This window comes from Carcharodon carcharias, chromosome 8 (assembly GCF_017639515.1).
Source record: "Carcharodon carcharias isolate sCarCar2 chromosome 8, sCarCar2.pri, whole genome shotgun sequence".
Lineage (NCBI taxonomy): Eukaryota > Metazoa > Chordata > Chondrichthyes > Lamniformes > Lamnidae > Carcharodon > Carcharodon carcharias.
In genome coordinates this window covers 174,686,736-174,707,718 of record NC_054474.1, presented here as the reverse complement: position 1 = coordinate 174,707,718, position 20,983 = coordinate 174,686,736, and the positions used below count along the sequence as shown (strand labels likewise).

Sequence of the window (20,983 nt, the reverse complement as noted above, 5' to 3'; positions counted from 1 at the left end):
AAGAAAGGATATAAATGCGTTAGAAACTGTTTGAAGAAGGTTCACTCAACTGATACCTGAGATGAAAGGGTGCATTTTCTTATGAGGAAAGGTTGGACAGGCCGCTTCTGTATCCATTGGAGTTCAGAAGAATGAGAGGTGATTTATTGGAAAATATAAGATCCTGAGGGGACTTGACAGAGGGGATGCTGAAAGGATGTTTGCCCTTGTGGGAGAGACTTGAACTAGGTAGATAGATTCTTGGCTAACAAGGGAGTCAAAGGTTACCGGGGGTCGGTAGGAATGTGAAGTTGAGGCCACAATCAGATCAGCCATGATCTTATTGAATGGTGGAGCAGGCTTGAGGGGCAAAATTGCCTACTCCTGTTTCTAATTCATATGTATGTTCGTAGGTATGCAAGTATGTATGGTGTAGGGGCTAATGTATTAGCATGGATAAAGGATTGGTTAGCCAACAGTAAGTGCTGAGTAGGGATAAATAGGTCTTTTTCGGATTGGCAAGCTTAACTAGCGGAGTGCCACAGGGATCAGTGCCTCAACCTTTTATAATCTATATCAATGACTTTGATGAAGGGGCTGAACAGCCCTTCAAAAGCACTTTCCAAACCCAGGCCCTCTACCACCTAGAAGGACAAGGGCAGCAGATACATCAGAACACCACCACTTGCAAGCTTCCCCCCAAGTCACACACCATCCTGACTTGGAACTATATCACCATTCCTTCACTGTTGCTAGATTAAAATCCTGGAACTCCCTTCCTAACAGCACTGTAGGTGTACCTACAACACATTAAATGCAGTGGTTCAAGAAGGCAGCTCACTACCCCCTTCTCAAGGGCAATTAGGGATGGGGAATGAATGGCGGCCTAGACAGTGACACCCACATTCTGTGAACGAATAAATAAATAAAACATGTATAGTAGCTAAATTTGTTGATGACACCAAGGTGGATCAGAAAGTAAATTATCAAGAACAGGTCAGGACTCTGCAAAGGGATATTTTTATAGGTTAAGTGAGTGGGCAAAAATTTGGCAGATGGAATATAATGTGGGAAAGTGTGAACTTGTCCGCTTTGGCAGTATACTATTTAATTGGAGGGAAATTGCCAAACTCAGTGGTACAAAGGGACCTGGGTGTCCTGGTGCATGAATAACAAAAAGTTAGTATGCGGGAACAGCAGGCGATTAGGAAGCCAAATTGAACGTTGCTATTAATTGCAAGGGGAGTGGAACAGGGAAGGGAAGTTTTACTGCAGCTGTATAGATCCTTGGTGAGACCACATCTGGAATATTGTATACAGTTTTGGTCTCCTTATTTGAAAAAGGATATAATTGCATCAAGAACAGTTTAGAGAAGGTTCATTTGACATTCCTGGGATGGAGTTATCTTATGAAGAAAGGTTGAACAGGTTGTGCCCATTACCCGTTGGAGTTTAGAAGAATGAGAGGTGACCTTATTGAAACCTATAAGATCCTGAGGGGATTTAATAGGGTGGATACTGGGGGGGGGGGGGGTTCTCTTGTTGGGGGAGACTAGAACTAGGGGGACACAGTTTAAAAATAAGAGATCTCTCTTTCAAGATGGTGATGTGGGGAATTATTTTTCTCTCAGAAGGTTGTTGGTATGTAGAATTCCCTTCCTTGGAAAGCAGTGGAAGCTGGGTCATTGAATTTATTCAAAGCTGAGTTAGATGGATTTTTGATAGATAAGTGTTAGGGAGGCAGACAAGAATGTGGAATTGAGACCACAACCTGATCAACCATTATCGAATGGCCTAATGTTCCTAATTTGTATGTTCCTATGTAATACAATAATGGATATATAAAGTCAATAATGACTTGTTCCTTAGACAGTGATTCCCTGGATTGGAGTCTTTCTCCCTGGGCTGACTCACTTTTTAATTTCAATTATTGTACTATGCGGTATTGTCACTGGACTGGTAATCCAGAGACCCAGGGTAATGCTCTGGGGACCCAGGTTTGAATCCCTCCACAGATGGTGAAATTTGAATTCAATAAAAATCCGGAATTAAAAGCCTAATGATGACCACGGAACTATTTTGATTGTTGTAAGAACCCATCTGGTTCACTAATGTCTTTTCGAGAAGGAAATCTGCCGTCCTTACCTGGTCTGGCCTACATGTGATTCCAGATCCACAGTAATGTGGTTGGCTCTTAAATGCCCTCTGAGCATGAGCAATTAGGGATGGGCATTAAATGCTGGCCTAGCCAGCAACACCCACATCCCATGAATGAATTTTAAAAATGCAAAATCCATTATTGCACTAAAGGCTAAACTATGATCTGACGTAGAACTACTTTATAACAGCGACTGCACTTAAAAAAAGAACTTCATTGGCGGTAAAACGCTTTGGGATGTCCTGTGGTTGGGAAAGATATATAAATACAGGTCCTTTTTTCTGCATATGAAAAATGAAATCTTGGATAAGTTTTGAAAAATCCTTTTCAGGATTTCCCTTCGTGCTTCACAGCCAAAGAAGTATTTTTCAAGTGTAGTCACTTTTGTAATGCAGGGCGTTTGGCAGCTAATTTGTACATATCAAGGTACGACAAACAGCATTGCGATAATAACCAAATAATCATGTTTTTAGAGATGTTAATTAAGAGATACAGATTAGCCAGGAGTTTGTGACTATCAATTAATTAGTAAAAGACATATGGCAAAGGGAAAATTCTGTAACATTAATAAACATAGGCTAGCAACTAGTTAATGCTAAAAGATTTTGTTTTGGCTTGTTGTGTGTTTGTCACACATAAGAAACCACCATGATACCTGTGGTTTTAAATTAAACTACTGAGAAATCACCAGAAGTGTAGGTTTTGTTTGCCTTCGTCTTTCCTCCCATGGTAGGGACACAAGAGGGACATAGGCAGGTGACTCTTTTTATTTGCCTGATATGGAGTGTACACGTTTTCTCCATAAGGATACACATTAATTACCTAATTCCAAAATATTTGGCAGAGATTAGCAACAGCCAAGATTCAGGGACCCACAAGCGTGAGCAGCCAACTAAAACTGTGCTGCCCTTGCATTTCTACAAAATAGTGCCATGAGATCTTTTATGTCCGTCTGAGAGGGCAGCATAGAGCCTTAATTGGTTCTATATCCCATCTAAAAGAATCTCTGATAGTGCAGTACTCCCTCAGTACTGCATGATTTCCAGTCCAGATTTTCTCTCAAGTATCTGGACTGAGACGCGGGACCAGATTTTCAAAGCGGGGTCGGGAACCCGACATTCTGATGAATTCTGGGTCCCAACCCTGCACCTCAGCAGCATCGATCTCATGATGCTATTTTTGAACTTAAATGGCCTAATTAGTCAGGAAGCAAGCCTGTCGCTCAATTATAATAGCAAAGGCAGGCGGCAACCATGTTGTGGGCTACCGTTGCCTTGCTGAGGAGAGCAGGCAGCTCATGAAAGGACTCAGAGGACAAAGTCGGCGCAAAGTGGCCATGGACAGCAAGTCCAGGTACTGCGCTCAACCCGGTTTTAGTTGACCTCTCAAATTTCACAAAGACACACAGATGAAAATGAAGTTTCTTTAGCCTCACACCGGCCCAGATAGCTGTGCACCAGACTGTTCGGCCTTGTCTGGAAAAAAGATTGAAAATCCTATTCTGTTCTGGACAGCCCCTTTAACAACCTCTTTAAGGAGCCATTAACTGGCACCAAGCAGGTTGCCTGTTCCCTCCCTCTGGCAAGTTCTTTGAAAATCATGAACTGTCCGGAGGTGGAGGGATCCAGTGCCATCCTCTGGAAACACAATTTTCAAATTGCACCCGCACCCCTTCCTGCCTCCACCTGGAATTGAAAATCTAACCCTTGAACTCTCAGCTATCTGACTCATGGGCAAGAGTGCTACCACAGAGCCATGGCTAACTGTGAGTTGCTGCAGGTCTGCTGATTCTTGTGGATCAGTATCCGAGAACAAATCAATACCTGCAAAAGAGGGGTCACAAAATTGGGAAAGAATACTAATGTTACACAGCTCTCAGGAATAGTTTTATTGGTGTAATAACTTAATCCTACAATATACTTTATAAACTTCAATTCTGCTCCCTTTAACATTTTTCTCTTTATTCTGTCATTTTTGTTTATAATAGTTTAACTTTCACTTTGCATTAGCAGATCTCATGTGGTGTTGTTTTTGCTAAGTTTGAGTGTATATATGTTATAATAGGAACATTCTGAAACAATTTATTATTTTTCCTCAAGGTGGAAATGTGCTTAAAATGGCCTTGAAGGCCACAAGGTTTTTCAGCAATTGGTCTGAGGTATGTGTCTACTATCTTCCTACCTGGTAAACTGCTTTATTGAGCTTATTACTGTGAAGGCACACATTGTGTAGGCCTAATTGTAACCTTCCAGGGAAGTTTGGAAAATCAGAGGACCAGCTACCTTCATTATTGATGCAGCAGCAATGGGAGAGATCTGGTGTGCCAGGAGGCATCACAATGGCAAGGAGGAGGGAAATGAAATATTCACCAAAAATATTATTTCACTCCTTTCTCCCTCTTTTGCTATCCCTGTTTCCATGTTGTTCTTCAACTAGGAATATAACACAATCTGGATGATAGAATTCTGCACTGATACTTAACAAAACATGTGCCAGGAGACTGATGCTCTTCAATGAAATGGTCGATATTGTAACACGGTTGTGAACCTGTGAAACTTTTGCATACAAGACAATTAAGACTAGTGTCCATATTGAAAAATGACAGGAAATTTTAATCTCATTAGTTTAATTTTGATTATTGGCAAGTTGGTGGAAGGCATCATCAGGGAATCTCAATGTTGGTTTTGAAATTCAACATGCCTTAGTGACTTGGGTGATTTATCTGAGGTAATTGCTTTGTTGCTGGATGCAAGTAACCTGATTGGTATTGCTTATTTGGATTTTCAAAATGCTTTTTACAAAGTATGCACAATACTTATAAGATATAGAGTTCCGCGGAAGGGCCCAGGTACAGCATCACTGGAGAAGGCCAAACTCTTCAGGTTGGATTACAGAGTACTGGTGCCATATGAGATGCCTTGATAAAAATTGGAAAGGATTCCTCCACACTTTCAGCCATGGCCTGCCAATACTTTACATAACTGCATGTGTGAAGCAAATAGTTTTTATTTCATTGCTAGGCCCCTGAAATCCACACCTCAGTCTTCCTCAGAAGAGCTGTGAAAGGACCTCACCCTCTGAACAGCTGTCTCCTCGGCTGTCCAAACAACCAGTTACTTACTAGTGCTGGGTAACTCACTCTCTAACCCAAAGTGCTAACCTCTGTACTAGTGCTTGGGAGTGATACAGGGTGTGATGGTGTTTCCTCAGAAGGACTCTCCACTGAGATATCTTCTTCTGCAAGCTGCAACTGTTGAGAAGGGTCTAGAAGAAATAGAAAAGTGACAAGAGTTAGCAAGGCACTGAGAATTTGCACCTTAGCAGATGTTAAGCATTGCAATGCAACTTGATGTTTGTCCTAGGTTCATGAAGGGAAACAGTAACAGTCAGGGATCCTGTTCAAAGAAACCCCAGCCTTGACGTGTCCTATTCCAACAGCTCAGGTGCAGTCAGTGATTTCCAGCACTTGCTTCTCCAGCCTGAAGAGATTCATGATGTTGGCTGATCTTCTCTCATCTTATTCCTTTCCTATGTTGTGTGCTATTTTATTCTGCAGAAAGAGGTGTGAGAGTTAGTGAGTCTCTCTTACAAAGGAAAGAACACAATTGCAGAGCTTCTCTTGTTGTACAGTTGCCGACAGTAATTGCAATCGGGACAAGGCAATGCTGAATGAGAAGTCACGTCTTAAGTTTGATGTGAGAAAGAAACCATGAGACAAGTTGACAAATTGAGTATTCTGGGTGCTGTGAATGAAGCAAGGAAGAAATGAGTGTGTTTTTAATAAGAATGAGCAGTGGAATTGGGTGACCTTGTGTTGGGTGAGAAAGGATGTGGTGGAGTGAGGAAATTGTTGCCACATGTTGTTGAGAAATATAGAGAAATAAAGAGCCATATTTAACGTTGTTACTCTTCTGAAGTGCTTGCTGCGCTGCATCCAGATCATGGGGATGTTGCTGATGGAGATGATAATCTCAGCAGTCTCTCTACATGCCTGGTACATTTGGTGTTTGGGATCCTCCTCTTGCTGGCTGGAAAAGAACTCCTCTCCATAACCTCACAGCTTACATCAGGATGTCCAAGGAGGCTTCAAAGCCCGTGACATAACCTGAATCACTTTCTTCCTTAAGATAGAAGCAAAATACTGTGGATGCTGGAAATCCAAAATAAAAACAGAAAATGCTGGAAAAACTCAGCAGGTCTGACAACATCTGCAGAGAGAGAAACAGAGATAACGTTTCAAGTCTATTTGACCCTTCTTCACTCTAATGTTAAATATTAACTCTGTTTCTCTCTCCCCAGATGCTGTCAGGCCTGCTGGGTTTTTACCAGCATTTTCTGTTTATATTTCACTTTCTTCCTTCATCACTCCACAGCAAAATCAGCCAGAAAGGAATACAATCATGCTTTATAAGGTACATCTCCACTTTAAATAGGCCTTGGCTGATTTGCTGGAAATTTTGCTGACAAAGTGGGCAGGTTTCCTGTTGGCTTAGCAATTTGGGTAGGAAATCTGCCCATGAAACTGTAATGCAGCCCATGAGGCAAATTACCCTTGGCTTGTCATCAGTGGGTGAGTTTTAAACTTAGCCTACTACCCAGTAACCCAAAACCACCTAGGGTTAACTCACAGTCATAAATATCTCCAGACATTATTTGTGTGTTGTCTCTTTGCTTGCAAAAACAAAGAATATAGCTTAATTTAAAGTCAATATCTTGTCTGCTTAGTTCAGATAATTATCCCCATCCTGAATGGTGGGGAACCCAGCACATCTGGGTTGACCAGAAACTGAACTAGATCAGCCATATAAATACTGTGGCTACAAAAGCAGGTCAGAGGCTGGGAATTCTGCACAGTGTAACTCGCCTTCTGACTCCCCAAAGCCTGTCCACCATCTACAAGGCTCAAGTCAGATGGAATACTCTCCATTTGCCAGGGTGAGTGCAGCTCCAATAAGACTCAAGAAGCTCAGCACCATCCAGGACAAAGCAGCCTGCTTGATTGGCACCCCACCACCACCACCTTAAACATTCACTCCCTCCACCACTAACGCACAGTGACACATAAGATGCATTGCAGCAACTCTCCAAGGCTCCTTGACAGCACCTTCCAAACCAACTACCTGCACCACTTAGAAGGACAAGGGCAGCAGATGCATGGGAACACCACCACCTGCAAGTTCCTCTCCAAGTCACACTTCATTCTGATTTGGAACTATATTGCCAATCCTTCACTGTCCCTGGGTCAAAATCCTGGAACTCACTTCCTAACAGCACTGTGGGTGTTCCTACAACACATGGACTGCAGCCGTTCAAGAAGACAGCTCACCACCACCTTCTCAAGGGAAATTGGGGGATGGGCAATAAATGTTGGCCTTGCCATGATGCCACATCATGTGAAAGAATATATAAAAAAGTGATGAAGAGTGATACGGACTCGAAGCGTTAACTCTGTCTTCCTCTCCACAGATGCTGAGTTTTTCCAGCTATTTTTGTTTTTGTTTCAGATTTCCAGCATCTGCAGTATTTTGCTTTTATAAAAAAGTGATAGCTGTTTGAATTTTTGTTTTTGTCACAAATTGAATTTCTCTTTTTTAATTTGTTACGCTCATCAACATAAGGGATCTTAGCACCTGGTAAATTAAACTCTTTTTAATTTCAAATACCCAGCATCAGCACTCTTAGATCAAGTGGACAACATGTAGAATGAACCTCCCTGTATTTTGTCCCAAAATGTGCCTCACCTGCAATCTCAGAAAAACAGCCCATTCAACACCAGAGCAACATATTTTCCATTTCCCACATCTGCCATCCTGCGGCTTCCCCGAGAGAGAGAATTTTGTGTTCTAGTCCCATGCCCACTAAAAACTGAATTACAACTGCCCAAATTCATTTCACACTTTTTTTTGCCTTTCAGTATTATTGAATAACATGGACAAAGGTTCTCACAATTCTGGCTATGCTCAGTCAACTATGTCAATGGTGCTGTCATGGGACAGTGTTGAATGGAATTCTGGCAATGCTTATATGGAAGGAGGAACGATTTGTGAGAGAGCTTTCCTGGGCTTCTCCTGTTATGGAGTGGCTGAGATGTTTGAGCAGTTTACTCCAATGTTCATTTAACATCATTTGTCATGCAGGGAGAGCTCAGAATTGGAAGCAAATTGTGTGTTAGATCACTGAATTAACTTTATTAAGATGTATGCAAGGCAACTTTATGGATTATGGTATTTGCAGCCTTAATGTCCCATGAGAGGGGCACAGGTGGTAATCTATTCTAGTCTTCCTGTTCTTTACCTTATGTAAAATAAGCTAGTTATTGGTATTTAAATAATTTAATGAGGCCATCAATAAATCATAACAACAAAACTTGTAAGTTTTGGACTATTTTCTGAAATAAGACTTCTGCCTTAAAATGACTCTGCGGTACTGTTCTTAACATATGTTGCTTGATTTTATTTGTTCATTACTATATTTTGTTTTTGCGCTTGGCAGCAGGTGCCAGGTGACACCAACAGCTCAGGGCACCAAATGTCATCTCTACCAGATTGACACCCATTTATTTACAAGGCAATGATTATTCAGAAGTGATCTGGTTGACGGCTGCAAAACTTTGAGTAATATTGTGACTTTCAATGACCACGCTTTTTGTTTTTGGCGATTCCACGGCCAAAATGTACACGTTCAACACCCCAAAGCAGGTGGCGTCCTTTTCTACTACACAGCGGTGCGCTATCACTCGATTGTCAAAAAAAAATGACCATAAATGAAGGAATTGGATGCAGAACAATGACATCGTTACTCTGCAGCCTTTGGACAACATTTGGTTTTGACCATTTACACCTTCCCCAACCCCCCCCGACTCAACCCAACCTCCCCCGACTCAACCCAACCCTCCCCCGACTCAACCCAACCCCCCACCGACTCAACCCAACCCAACCCCCCACCGACTCAACCCAACCCAACCCCCCACCGACTCAACCCAACCCCCCCCCGACTCAACCCAACCCCCCCCGACTCAACCCAACCCCCCCCGACTCAACCCAACCCCCCCGACTCAACCCAACCCCCCCCGACTCAACCCAACCCCCCCCGACTCAACCCAACCCCCCCCGACTCAACCCAACCCTCCCCCGACTCAACCCAACCCTCCCCGACTCAACCCAACCCCCCCCCCTGACTCAACCCAACCCCCCCGACTCAACCCAACCCCCCCCCGACTCAACCCAACCCTCCCCCGACTCAACCCAACCCTCCCCGACTCAACCCAACCCCCCCCCTGACTCAACCCAACCCCCCCGACTCAACCCAACCCCCCCCCGACTCAACCCAACCCAACCATCCCCCAACTCAACCCAACCCAACCCTCCCCGACTCAACCCAACCTAACCCAACCCTCCCCGACTCAACCCAACCCAACCCACCTCGACTCAACCCAACCCCATCAGGTATTACAGCAACTTTCTCTTTAAACGTCCCATGGCTGCCCTCTTGGCTTTATCTACACACACACACACACACGATGTGTTTGATTTCACAACTTTTATTAGTCAACTTTGGCCTTTCTTCTTGGCAATGTCAACACCATTTACTTAAGGTGGTCAACCCCGAATTGGGAGGAGGGGGGGGAGGAGGGGACGGACACCCTCCCCCCCTCCCCCTCCCCCTCCCCAGGGAGGTTGGTCAATTCTGGTCCTAGGTAAAGACGATGCGAAATCTCTTCATCTCGTCTCCCTCCCGCCACCGACACCGACGACGACGACAACCTCCCTCCGTCCCTCCGACTCCGCCCCGCCCCCCCACCCCGCCAAAAAAAAAATCTCTCACTCAGGAAAAAAAAACCGTCGCCTCCGCCTCGGAAAAAAAAAAGCGGCTCGTTCCGGCTGGACCGCTCCACTCCGCCGCATCCTTCCGCAAGACGGGAAAGTAGTGCCTGGCGCGCGAGAGAGAGAGAGAGAGAGAAAAAAAAGAACGCGAGAGAAAAAAAGGACGATAAAGCGAAACAACAAACTACAAACAACAAAACAAAAAAAAGGGGCAGGGTCGCATTAGGAACGGGTGAGAAGAAGAAAAAGAAGGGAGGAGGAGGTTAAAACGAGCCGTCAGTCTCCCCACCCCCCCCCCCCACCACCACCACCACCACCGTGCGCACGCGCGGGGACGATGGTGAAGCTTCCATACCTGAGACGATGGATGTTTGTTTGGAGGAGAGACCGTTGCGCGGAGGGATACACGGCGGCGGAGGTGGGGGAGGAGGAGGAGGAGGAGGAGGGAGGGAGGCGGGAGGGAAGGGGGTGGGTGGGTGGGTGGGGGGAGGGGGGGAGATGCTCCCTTTCCTGTTAAGGTCTCCCTGACGGGGGAGTCGCCGCGATTCGGAGCAAAATGTCGGAGCCGGAGCAGGGCTGCACCGCCAGCGACTCGACCTTCCACCGGCTTTCATGACCCGCGGGGGTGGGGTGGGGGGGGGTCAAGCCGCCGTTTACATGTATTTATTAATTGCTTCTGTGAAGTTAACTTATTAAAGTTTTTCTTTCTTCGATGGAAAGATGGATGTTACTTCTTCTTCTTCTTAGTGCCTACAGAAAAGGTAAGAGTTTTGTTTCTCTCTCTCTCTCCCCCCCCCCCGGGGGGCCGCCTGCGCTTTACGGGAGCAGCTGTCAAAGGCAACCGAACCTGATGGCTGCTTTTCTTCCCCCCCCCCCCCCCCCCCCCCGGCCCATCTCTTGCCCCGCCCATCGGTGCTGCTGATTGGTGGATGTCCCGTCAAACAAGCCAAGGTTCGATTGCCATTGGTCTAGCCGCACGTCAATTACGGTTCGGTGTTTGTATGTGTGTGTGTGTGTGTGTGTGTTTGGGCGGGTGAAGGGAACGCTTGCCTTGTCCACCAGGTTGGGTTGAGGTTCACACCCGCTTCAATGTGTGCGCTGCTTTGAACCGCTGACATTAAAAAAAAAATACATCTCCGGCATCGCCCGGGAATAAAAATGTGGGACCGGGTGGTTAAGAAGACGACGATTGGGTTGGGTCGGGTCGGGTCGGGTCGGAGCCGCGCGCGCGCTCCCGCAGCCCGGAGCGCGCTGGAGCTGTTTGCACCCCCCCCCCCCCCCCCCGCCGACACGATGACAAGTGTAATCGCCATGTTTCCCCCCCTCCCCTCTCCTTCTCCCTCTCCCCTTCCCCTCCCCTCTCCCCTTGCCCCTCCCCCTCCCCTCTCCCCTTCCCCCTCCCCTCCCCTCTCCCCTTCCCCTCTCCCCTCTCCCTCTCCCCTTCCCCTCCCTCTCCCCCCTCCCCTCTCCTCTCCCCTTCCCCTCTCCCTCTCCCCTTCCCCTCTCCCTCTCCTCAAGTGTCAGAGCGGAGAGGCTGTGGCCATGGGTGTGTGGCTCTGACAAGAGTCTGATGCAGAAAAGGGACCCAGGTCTTCGGAGTGACCGTCCGTCGTGTCCAAAATAAAAATATATATATATATATATATATATATAATCTTGGCCTCGTCGTGTCCTCTTTTTTTTTTAGCTCGAGGTGCTTTAAACGACTCCTCCCTCCAGCAAATGCACTGAATTTCTAATCAGCAACGTTTGGACTTCTTTCCTTCCCCTCCCCCCCCCCAAAAAAAATAAGCACCATCGTAGGTTTGTGTTCTCTAACACTTAAAACGTCGCCCCCCCCCCCCCCCCCCCCCCCGTAGTCGCTGTTTGTTTCCATCGAGTACGTACAATTAATTGCGCAATAAGCTGGCACAAACCTGCAATCAAGACTGACTGTCCTGTCTTGTACTTCGCACAGTGGTTTGCACCCTGTGTCGTTCCTACTTTCCTTTAAATTCTTTAATCGGGTTGGGCAGGCTGGGTGACAAGTTTTTACACCGCTGACATTTCTCTTCCCCCCCCCCCCCCCGCCCCAAGCAGTGATATAAATGTATTCACTGTTGATTATTATGGTAGCCACAGATGTCCTGACTCGAAGCTTCCTTCGTGTAAAAGTCACACCCTTCCCCCGTGTCCAAATATAGAAAGCATAGGCTCTGAAAGACCCGCTCAGTTAGTTTCAAGTCCTTTTGAAGACCAGTTTATGGCACTGTTGACTGGTGCAGGTGAGCTTGCGACTACTTTCACCCGGGTGTTGCCAATTCCTCTTCGGTCAAAATAAATGGATGTAGTAGTGGTGGCACATGCAGCCCCATTCTGATTTCTAAACTTGAAAGGTCAGTCAGGCCGACTTTGGAAAAGTCTCAAACTTTATTATACTTGAATAGTTTTCTGTACCCATACATTTTTCCACGAAAAATATACACATCAGGACTTGATAATACAGAGTAAATAAAAAGATTTAACTAAAGTATATGGTAAATGCATGTGACCAATGAAAGCCCTTCGTGTGTGTGTGTGTGTACGCATTTAATTTTTGTACCCTCTTCAGCTTGTGGTGGTTGCTTTGTAATTGTTGGACCCATTTTTGCGTCGATACATAATTTAAGTATTGAAAGTTGCAATTAGCAGATTTCTTGTCTTCCTGTTACCATTAATGGATTTGGAAGCATTGATAAAAAAAATTCATTCTCAGGATGTGGGTATTGCTGGCAAGGCCAATCTTTATTGCCCATGTTTTGTTGCCCTGAAAAGGTGGTGGTGTGGTGTCTTCTTGAACTGCTGAATCTTTCTAGTGGTTTGTTACAACTGAGAGGCTTGCTAGGCCACTTCCGAGAGTCTTAAGAGTGAATTATGTTTTGGAAGGCCAGACTGGGTAAGAATGGAAGATTTATTTTCCCTTTTTTTAAAAAAAAAGTGAGCCAGCTGGGTTTTCACAACAGTCCAACAGCATCATGGTCAATCTTTATTTCTGGATTTTAAAAATTGAATTCAAATTCCTAAACTACCCTGATGGGATTTGAATTCCGATTCTCTGGTTTAGTCCATGCTTCTGGATTACTGGTTCAGTAACGTATTCACTATGCTACCATACCTAGCTTACAGTAATGCATATATTATATTCAGTTGATATTGTTTTGATAAGCAGTCACAAATAATGTAGTAGAGCAAAACTTGTCTCTAACTGTAGTTGGGGCAATCCAAAACAGATATTTTACATGTCATAGATTTTAAAAATGTTGATCAACCTTTCGTTAGCAATTACCAACAGATTTTAGTTTGGATTGTGAATAAGTATTGGGAACCTACCAAATATTTTCTTTAGCAGCAGCCAACTTGCAAAATGAGCATTTGTGCCTGTTTCAAGCAATGGGCTTAGAGCATCTATTCAAAGCTAGCATACGATGCCTTGAGAGAAATTTCTAGTTACATATTAGATATCTTGCTGTTCTAATCACAGTATTGGTTGAGTGTAGAGTTCTTATCTGCTTAATTAAAAGTTAACTTTTCTAGTGTTTATTGTCATACCTGCCTATGATTCTAAGTTGCTTTGATTATAGATGTTCATTTCAGTGAGGTGTCTTTAATGGGTTATTACAAATTTTATGACCTGTTCCTCGGAAGAGCTCAGTTGACATTTGGGAAGGAGAAAAGTGACATATCTAAAGTAGAATAATATAGTTGGTGAATTGTGGGTGTGGTAAAACCTTGGGTCCTGTTTGGGCTGAGAATTTATGTACAAGTCCAATATAACAGTGCAATTGATCCTATGGTATTTATTAGGTAATATGAGGTACTTCCACTAATTTATTTCCATTTCTGTCCTCCACATATGCCCTTCCTTAAAATTTCTCCCAGAACACAGCTGTGAAGGCTGTCAGTCATCGTGATTTTGTGATGTAATTCTTCTACATGAGTGCTTTTGCAGAATTGCAAATAGTTTCATATCAGCCTGAAATATCGATGAATTTCTGGCCAGCTGACCTTTTTATAGGTTATACATTGATTTAAAAGACAATGTAGAACAGATCTGTGTAATGGGCACTTCTGTGTTTATAGAAACAAATTATTACAGTAGTTCAAATATGGCAGTACCATAATGTGTGACAGCATAACTGACATATTGGGCATCATGTTACTATTTCAATACAGCAATTTCATTCCAGATTAGGCAAGTGCACATTGGTGATCAACTTTCAAAAAGGCCTGAGTAATAATCTCTGTTCAATTTCAAAATATTTATTGTGGACTGTGATGTTGTAAAGAGCTAATACAGTGGAGTGCTCTTGTGAGGATTTCAGAGGCCAGGGTAGCAGTGATATCAGTAACTAAAGTTATAAACTTTCTGTTCTATGGTTGGATTTGCAACACCTCAAAAGAGTTTTCTTTCTATTCGTTTACAAGATGTCCAGCTGAGCTGAGCTATGAAGCCTTGTTCTATTCATCATGACTACTCACTTCTATCTTTGCAACATCATCTCTGCATTTACCTCTACTTCAGCTCTCCCCAACTGCCAGCAGCTAAAGCCCTTATATCTACGTTTCTGTTATCTCCAGACTTGACTTCTCAATTTCCCTTCTTACTAGCTGCTTGAGTGATACTCTTAGTTTGTCCATAGCTCAGTCTGGTGTCCTGCACAAAGTCACAATTGCCCATTACCAACTTTCAATAGCTCCGTTTTTCTCAACAATTCTGAATTTTTTTAAAAAAAATCCTCATTTAGTAATTGTGTGCAGCCTCACTCCGTCTTGCCTCTGGAGCTTCTGTCAGCCTATTCTGCAGCTAGTACTTTGTGGCCTTCTAAATTTCTCTCTTTCTTTCATTCCACTATCAGGGTCAGAACCAATGGTAATTTCTTTGGCTGTGCAAACTCTCCTTTCACTGGATGGCATTGTTTTCTGCCTGTAAATTATTCTTAGGGCTCTTGTTTCTATAGCTAAATTAACCTGTTGTAATGGTGTATGAGCTTTGTTTATTTTGCTGATGTAAACTTTATGGTATCAATTCGTTAAATAAAATCTGAATGTAGTAGACCTTGAATATTTCATGAATTGTCTTCCAATACCTGTATAAGTCAGGTGGAAGTGGGAGGACAGATGCATCAACATCAGTGTCCTCTCACAAGCAGGCAGAGCAAGCACCAAGGCTATGATCATCTGTCATCAGCTTCATTGGGTTGGTCATATAGTTCATATGTCAGATACCGGGCATCCAAAGCCGGTCGGCTTTTTGCAGCTTAGTCAGGGCAGATGCACTGGAGGATGACCGAAGGAGCGCTTCAAGGATGTGCTGAACTGCAGTGTTGACATCAACTCCTGGGATGTATTTTCTTGGATCAAACCAGATGGCAGCAGTGTCTGCTGGGATCCTTCTACATTTTGAGACCCATCAACAACAAAATGAAGAAGAAAAGTGTGGCGAAAAGAACACGCTATGACCCGAATTGATAAAACACGACCAGACATCCCATATGCCAACAAATGCCCTTCATGCCATAAAATCTGCAGGTCCCAAATCGGCCTCATCAGCTATCCTTGGATATCCTCGCTAGTGAGGGATTTCCATATAATAATCAGAAGCCTATAGTTCCTTAAATAGTGAAACATGGATGTATTTTTCAACAATGTGTATAAAGAAGAATAATTTTGTTGAACAAAAACAAAAACAGAATTACCTGGAAAAACTCAGCAGGTCTGGCAGCATCGGTGGAGAAGAAAAGAGTTGATGTTTCAATTTTTGTTTTTGTTTTTGTTTTGGATTTCCAGCATCCGCAGTTTTTTTGTTTTTATCTCTGTGTAATAAATTTGTTGACTTGAGTTGCTTTGAAGTTAATCTTGTGTTATTTTGATTTGGTCCAGGGAAAAATATCTTGCTTTTAGGCTGCTCCTGAAAGGCCCCTGCTGAAAAATAGTATCTGGAGACAGGAAAACTATTCCCAGAGCTCTTGAAATGCTGTTCTGTCACAATGTTCTTAATTTTGCTGTGTTTTTGTGGATGTTTTCTTGTTTTTTTTTCACCTATTCCCCCCCTTGAGGAACCTGTCTGTACAGAGGGTGAGGTAGAAATTATAAATAGTTAAGGTAGCTAAAAGGTTGGCATGTAAAGAAATAAATGAGGCATTAAACAAAAAGAGAATTATTTTCCTTTTTATTTGTAAATTGCAGAATATAAACAAGAAGGCTACAAAAATCTGACTTATGTCTAGAAACATTAGCATTCATCCTTAAATGCTACTCCTCCAACTTGTTCCCAATTGTGACTTTTTTTTTGTAAAAGTACTCGTACCTAGTTAGTTAGCTATTTTGATTACTCCACTGATAAGTGTACTATATAGTAGAGTATTGAACGATTTCTTAGTTAGGAAAATACCAGATTTGTTTTCTTTGGGTGACTGCAGTTAGTGTCCATGTTTCCAAAATTGGCCTCCATATCTCTCCAATGATGGGTATAACCAGTCATGACACCTGCAAATGTCGAAAGAATGCAGGTGGAGATTTCCTGGGAGCTGGGATCAAACCTAACGTGTCAGTTTCTTTATACTTACCCAACCATTCCATTCCCATGCTTACCACACCAAATCTGAAATTTGGTGGTCTTGGCAGGATGCTTAAAGGTTGTGGCATCACAGCCAGTAAGTTTTAGGGGGCAATGGGGTATGGCAAGTAAAGACTTGCAACGGACTGCCAGTCCACATTAGAGAGCTTTTAAAGAACTAATTAGTAATGCTAATGGTTCTAATGCTTCGTGATGTGACATGTCAGTCTTTGTGCTTGCTGACCTGCATTGGCTCTTAGTTAAGCAAAGGCTTGATTTTAAAATTTTCATCCTTGTTTTCAAATCCCTCCAAGGCCTTGCCTTGCCTCTCTGTCTAACCTCCTTCAGTCCTACAACCCTCTTGAGATATATACTTTCCTCCAATGCTGACCTCTTGTGCATCTCCAATTTTAATCGTCCCACCATTGGTGGCTATGGCTTCAGCTTCCAAAGCTCTCAGCTCTCTACTTCTCTACCTCTTTTTCCTTCTTTAACTATTTGACCTCTGCCCTAATATCTGCTCATGTGGTTGGGTGTCAGATTTTCTTTGATGCCTCTGTGAAGCATCTTTGGGACATTTTGCCACATTAATTTACTTAATAAATACAAGTTGCCCTTGTTCTTTAGACTTTGTAGGCATTTGTACAAGAACAGGCTGTTTCAATTGAATTCATTCAATGTGAAAGCTTAAGGTTATAAAGCCTTGAGGTGTATAATGTATTTTTATAATCGATTATCATGGTTTTACACTGTAAAGAGTTGTACTAGGAGTGAAAGATTACATTTGCAACATACATAGTGGTAAAATCTAAATGGTAATCGCTGCTACTGGTATCCAGTTTGCTGACTGACGAGCTTGGGAGACATGGTATTTTTTCAGAGCTTCTGCAAATCGGTTGACAAATGTTTCAGATGGCAACTCCAAATCTTATGATATTTACTTTAAATATATATAACTATATTAACTTTAAGCCATTTTCCTTGCTCCTCTACCCCTTCAATAAAATACGTAAGTTCAACTTAAAGAAAGGACATGTATTTGTATAGTGCCTCTTTGTGACCACTCGGAAATATCCAAAGTGCTTCACATACGTTGCATTGCTTTGAAGTGCAGTCACAGTTATGTAGGCAAATACAGTAGATATTTTGTGCATAAAAGCCACTTAAAGCAATGCTAAAAATGAGTGACTGATTACCTTTTAGTTGACTGAGGAAGAATGCTGACCAGGACACCAGAAATACTACTACAACAACAACAACTTTTATATGGTGTATTGTAATGTAATAACATTCCAAGGCATTTCACAAGTGTGTTTTTAAAACAAAATTAGACATTGAGCCATATAAGGTGATACGGGGGCAGATATCAAAAGTTTGGTCGAAGAGTTACATTTTAAGCAGTGTTGAAAGAAAGAGGGAGAGCCAGGGAGACTTAGGCTCTGGAATTCCCACCCTAAGGCCTTGGCAACTGAAAGCACAACCAGCAGTGGTGGAGCAATTAAAATCAGGGATACTTGAGAGGCCAGAATTGCATAAGAGCAGAAATCTTGGAGATTGTGAGACAGGAGGAGATTAGAGTTTGGGAGGGGTGAGACCATGGAATACTTTTTCAAATGGGGGATAGTGTAATCTTTGAGCCTAATCAATTGGCAGATTAGCACTTTTAGTATTGTACTGGTGTCAGTTTTACTGAGATATAGCACTCATCTTGGATGCAGAAAATGTGGGCTATGAGTTGATCTAAGCTGACATTGAATTTATTGGCTTAGTAGGTTATTTGTATCTTTAAATTCTGAATGTTGAGGTATTTTAGCTTAAAACATGGGATTTTATTACTGATGTGTTATTCTTCCTTTAGGGCCATGGATGGTTAATTTATTGATTTGTCAGGTGTGTGGGTGATTGTTAGATGGTTTTCAGTTGGGGTAATCTAGATTGACATTAGGTGATTTTGGTTAGGATGCACTGGGGTTGCTGTGACTTGGTTTTAGTTTCCTGAGCCAGGTACAAGAGGAAAATGGTCCACAGGGTTCCTAGTTCTGGTTGCTATCTTGTGAACTCTGCTGGAAATGTATGTGTAGATCTTGAGTATGGGCAAGGCTGGGCTTGAGTGCCAAATTAATTGAATATCTCAGCAACACTCTCAGTTCACAACTCTCAAATAAGGAATAGTTGTTAATCGTAACAAAAATATAAGAAGCAGGAATAGGCCATACAATCCCTTGAGCCTGTTCCACCATTTAGTAAAATCACGGCTGATCCTTGTGACCTTAATTCCACTTCCTCACCTGATCCCTGTACCCCTTAATTCCTTCATCTAAAAATCTACTCAGTGGGATTCAGCATCCACAGTTCTCATAGGTAGAGAATTTTAAAGTTTCACAACCCTTTGAGTGAAGCAATTTCTTCTCTTGGCCTGAAACAGCCTCTCCCTTATCTGAGACAGCTCCCTAGTTCTAGACTCCACAGCCAGGCAAAATAGCTTTTAGCATCTATCCAGCCTAGACTACTAAGAATTTCAATGAAATCACCTCTTATTCTTCTAAACTTCTAAGAATGCTGGCGCATTCTATTTAATCTCTCCTCTGAGGACATCTCTCTCTTGCCAGGAATCAATTTAGCAAACCTTTGTTGCACCCTCTCCTAAGGAAAATATATCCTACCTTGGGTGAGGAGATCAAAACTCTGCAGTACTTCAGGTGTGGTCTCATCAATGCCCTGTAAAATTGCAGCAAGGGTTCCTTACTCTTTATAACTCACCTCCTTGTAATAAAAACCAGCATACCATTTGCTTTCCTAATCACCTATTTCCTGTATGTTAATTGTCTTTGTTTCTCATACAAGGATACCCAAATCCCTCTGAACAACGTTTGATAGTTTCACATCTTTCAAAATAATATTGGGCCGTAACTTCTGAGCACCCCAAAGATGCAATGGGGAATCCTTCTCAAAAGTTCCCAGGTAAGAGTTTGCACAGCAATTGCCCAGAATTGCACACTTCCTCTGGACAATTCCCCTGCTGTGGGAACCATCCGAAAGTGTGATTTAAATCACAAAGTTCAGATGGTTTTGCCAGGGTTACACCAATAATTACCCAGAAAAAGTTAGAATTAAAACCTCTTGCAACTTCTGGATCACTATTCTGAACACTCCCACCCCGCCACCCCCACCAAGGATCCCACCTCCTCTCCCTGCCCCCACCACCCCCAAATCCTAACCAGTTACCTCCCTGACTTGTCAATTTCATTGGCCATTTAAAATTGCCTGCTTTATAGTAGCTAGTGGCATAAATAAAGGGGGCATGGCTTTGTTGAATCTGCCAGAGATGCACTTCACTGGAGCTTGCAAGGAATCTTTTGATACAGGCCCCAAGTAGCTCCAGCGATTGGAAAGGTTAGTGTAATTTTCAAGGGCGGGTAAGTATGTATTTATTTCTTCTAACTCCTGTGGGTTATCTCTTTCCGACACTGGTTAGAAGCTACGGCCCATTCTTTTTTTCAATTCATCAAAGTGAATAACCTCCCATTTTCCTCACGTTATACTCCATTTTTCATCTTGCCAGCTCATTTAGCTTATCTGTATCCATTTGCAACTCTGTGTCCTCCTCACAGCTTACTTTTCCACCTAGATTTGTACCATCAGCAAAATTGAATACATTACACTGAAATCCACTATCTGAATCTTTAATCTAGTCATTAATAGCTGAGGCCTCAGCACTGATCCTTGCAGCACCCCAGTATGAACAGCCTGCCAACCTGAAAATGACCAATTTATTCCTACTCTCTATTTTCTGTCCTTTAACCAATCCATGCTAACAACTTAATCCCTATTCTATGAGTCCTTATCATGTGTAACAATCGTTTATGTGGCAGCTTATGAAAATTCAAATATACTGTACATCTGGTTCCACTTTATCGACCTTTTGGTTACCTGCTCAAAAAATATTCTAATAAGTTATCAAACACAATTCCCCTTCCATAAAATCATGTTGACTCTGTCTAATCATATTTTTTCTCCCAAGTGCCCTGATACCACTTCCTTAATGATGGATACCAGCATTTTTCCCAACAATTGATGTCAGGTTAACTGTAGTTCCCTGTTTTCTCTATTTCTTGAATGGTAGTGTTATATTTGAGGTACTAGAGCTACCAGCGTCTTTTTAGTTAAGAACTTCAAGGAGAACTTTATAAAATTCTAATATTGCACTATATATATATATATATATATATATATATATAGGACAGAAGAGGATATAATGCTGTGGAGCAGAAGCGTGCAGGATTGGTAAATACTGATCTCAGTTCTCAATTTAAAACTTGCCCTATGGGAAGACATTGGGTGTATGCTGAATGTCTCTGCTAAAGGGATGGCAGGAGGAAAACAAAAAGAATGTCCTGTGCATATGTCTAAGCAGCTGCCTAAATGATCTTAAGTAGTGGTCTGAGAGCA

General features: G+C 42.8%; 1 protein-coding gene across 7 annotated transcripts in view; it reads left to right on the top strand.

Moving 5' to 3' along the window:
• The first annotated feature begins 10,053 nt into the window (after positions 1-10,053).
• rc3h2 (ring finger and CCCH-type domains 2) overlaps positions 10,054-20,983 on the top strand; it is a 122,553-nt gene continuing 111,623 nt past the window's right edge. For 3 of the 7 annotated variants that reach the window (XM_041193044.1, XM_041193048.1, XM_041193040.1), the window contains exon 1: positions 10,578-10,721. The gene's annotated coding sequence lies outside the window, so the exon portion shown is untranslated. Of the gene's footprint in view, positions 10,193-10,342; positions 10,379-10,577; positions 10,722-12,791; positions 12,875-20,983 lie in introns of those variants that run through there. The other 4 variants (XM_041193041.1, XM_041193042.1, XM_041193045.1 and 1 more) reach the window with 4 other exon arrangements.